Genomic DNA, 2,692 nt, shown 5'->3' with positions numbered 1-2,692 from the left:
CCAGCAAGTTATTGAGAGTAATCCACCCACACGGCAGAGCCTGGCAAGCTACCCATGACGCATTCAATATGCCAAAAACAGTAACAATAGTTCTCATTCCCTTGACCCTGAAAGAGCCTCCAATCATTGGGAAAGACAAGTAAGGTGAGGCTGCTAACATTGTGGGGTTGAGTGTAATAGAGATATTACTGGTGCCCGCTCTAGTAAATCAACGAACAACCGAATGGCAGTGACAGTGATAGTGACTTCATAAGGTCAGAAATGTGGATTTCAATTGCCTATGTTCTGTTGAGTTAAAAGAAAATTTTTAGCATACAATCCATTGTACCTGCTCTTGAAAATGCCAGTGCTTACAGTAAGCCCCGGTCATAATTGCTGAGGACGCTGAGGATGCAGAAGCTTTTAGTACACTTGTTTTAAAAGTCTAAAAGTTGGTATTCAAATTGTATTAGTCAAAACTCCAGGTGACAATATGAGCAACCAATTTAAAGACATGGTTATTGCCACAGATGGTGCTGTATTTGGAGAAGGATTAAGTCTAAGTCTTTAGTCTGTTCAGCCACATGGAAAAGAAAAAGCCACATAAAAACAGTTGGAGAGGAGCTTCCTCTTTTCCGACTGGAACCATGGAGGGCGCAGAAGAGAAGAAAAAGAAGGTCCCTACTAAGCCAGCAGCAGCAACCGCAGGGAGGAAAAAGAAGCTTCCTGATGTGCCAGAAACCCTGAAGAAAAAGCGAAAGAATTTCGCAGAGCTGAAGATCAAGTACCTGAGAAAGAAGTTTGCTCAGAAGATGCTTCAAAAGGCGAGGAGGAAGTTGATCTATGAGAAAGCTAAGCATTATCACAAGGAGTATAGGCAAATGTACAGGACAGAGATTCGCATGGCTAGGATGGCGAGAAAAGCTGGCAACTTTTACGTTCCTGCGGAATCCAAATTGGCTTTCGTCATCAGAATCAGAGGTATCAATGGTGTGAGCCCCAAGGTCCGAGAGGTGCTACAGCTTCTCTGCCTTCGCCAGATCTTCAATGGTACCTTTGTTAAACTCAACAAGGCTTCGATTAACATGCTGAGGATCGTGGAACCCTATATTTCATGGGGGTACCCAAACTGAAGTCAGTAAATGAATTGATCTACAAGCGTGGTTATGGCAAAATCCACAAGAAGCGAATTGCTCTAATGGATAATGCTCTGATAGCGTGAACTCTGGGTAAATACGGCATTGTCTGCATGGAGGATCTGATTCATGAGATCTATACTGTTGGAAAATGCTTCAAAGAGGCAAACAACTTCCTCTGGCCCTTCAAATTATCTTCTCCCCGGGGTGGGATGAAGAAAAAGACCACCCATTTTGTAGAAGGCGGAGATGCTGGAAACAGAGAAGACCAGATCAACCGGCTGATTAGACGGATGAACTAAGGTATCTACCGTATTTTTATAATCTGGTCAGTTAATAAATGACTGCTTTCAAATTGAAAAAAAAAGTTGGAGAGGTCATTGTAACTAAAGATGACGCCAAGCTATTGAAGGAAAGCGTAACAAGGCTTAAACTGAAAAATGTATTTAATAAGTCCTCAAGCAGTTAGATATCACAACTAGTGAATGTGAAAATGGGAAACTGAATGAATGCTAGGCAAAACTCTCAGATGGTGTGGCTGTGCTAAAGGTGGGTGGGACAAGTGATGTTGAAGCAAATGAAAAGAAAGAGTTACAGATGCCCTCAACACTACAGTGAGCTGCTTTTGAAGAAGGTATTGTTCTGGGAGGAATTTGTGCTCTGCTTTGAAACATTCCAGTTCTCGCCTCATTCATGCCTGCTAATGAAGATCAGAAAATTGGCATTGAAATTATTAAGTGAACACTCAAGATTTCTGCCATGACCATTCCTAAGACCTCAAGTGTCGAAGGTGCATTGATTGTTGAGAAGATTTTACAAAGTTCCTCAGAAATTGGTTATGATGCTATGGCTGGAGATTTTGTGAATATGGTGGGAAAAGGAATCATTGATCCAATAAAGGTTGTAAGAACTGCTTTACTGGATGCTGCTAAGCAGCCTCTCTGTTAACTACAGCAGAAGTTGTAGTTACTCAAATTCCTAAAGAAGCAAAGGACCCTGGCATTGCTAGAATAGGAAGAGGCATGCAAGGTGGCATATTCTAATTCATAGGATAGTGTTATGCCATTATTAATTAACTATGAGAAAAAGCTCAAGACAGATGCTTCTCATCTATAACTTCAGAGAAGTCATTTGAAGGAAAAAACTGAAGGAAAGGCTGGATTATGTTTTAAGAAAATCACTATATCATCAGTTACTGGTTTCCATTGACAGCATATAATGGTTTACTGCTGTTATTGTCCATGCCTACAGATAATTTATTTTGTATTTTTTAATAAAAAGGCATTTGTACATTCAAAAAGTAATAATACCTTCTGAGAAAACATATGAAAACATATTGTTGATAGCTTTGTTGAGTTTATACAGAAAAAAACACCCATTTTTTGCTACTTCTGGCAAAGAAGTAGCTGTTAATTTGAAGTATCCACTTAAACATTTAACAGAGCATTCTAATGTTCTATGATAATGTCCTATGATTATTACCTATCTATAGGCTTTATTTAGTCAAAATCCCACTCATAGGAAGAAATAATGTTTTAGTGAGTAGTGATAGCACAGCGGGTAGGGCGTTTGCCTTG

At 39.8% G+C, this 2,692-nt stretch overlaps 2 pseudogenes; both read left to right on the top strand.

Annotated features, from left to right (window-relative positions):
- The first annotated feature begins 223 nt into the window (after positions 1–223).
- LOC101545828 (60 kDa heat shock protein, mitochondrial-like) lies at positions 224–2,158 on the top strand (annotated as a pseudogene).
- Positions 627–1,417, top strand: LOC129399412 (60S ribosomal protein L7-like; annotated as a pseudogene).
- Positions 2,159–2,692: the final 534 nt, after the last annotated feature.

Source organism: Sorex araneus, chromosome 11 (genome assembly GCF_027595985.1).
Source record: "Sorex araneus isolate mSorAra2 chromosome 11, mSorAra2.pri, whole genome shotgun sequence".
In the NCBI taxonomy this organism is placed as follows: Eukaryota; Metazoa; Chordata; class Mammalia; order Eulipotyphla; family Soricidae; genus Sorex; species Sorex araneus.
This window is presented reverse-complemented; position numbering and strand designations above follow the sequence as displayed.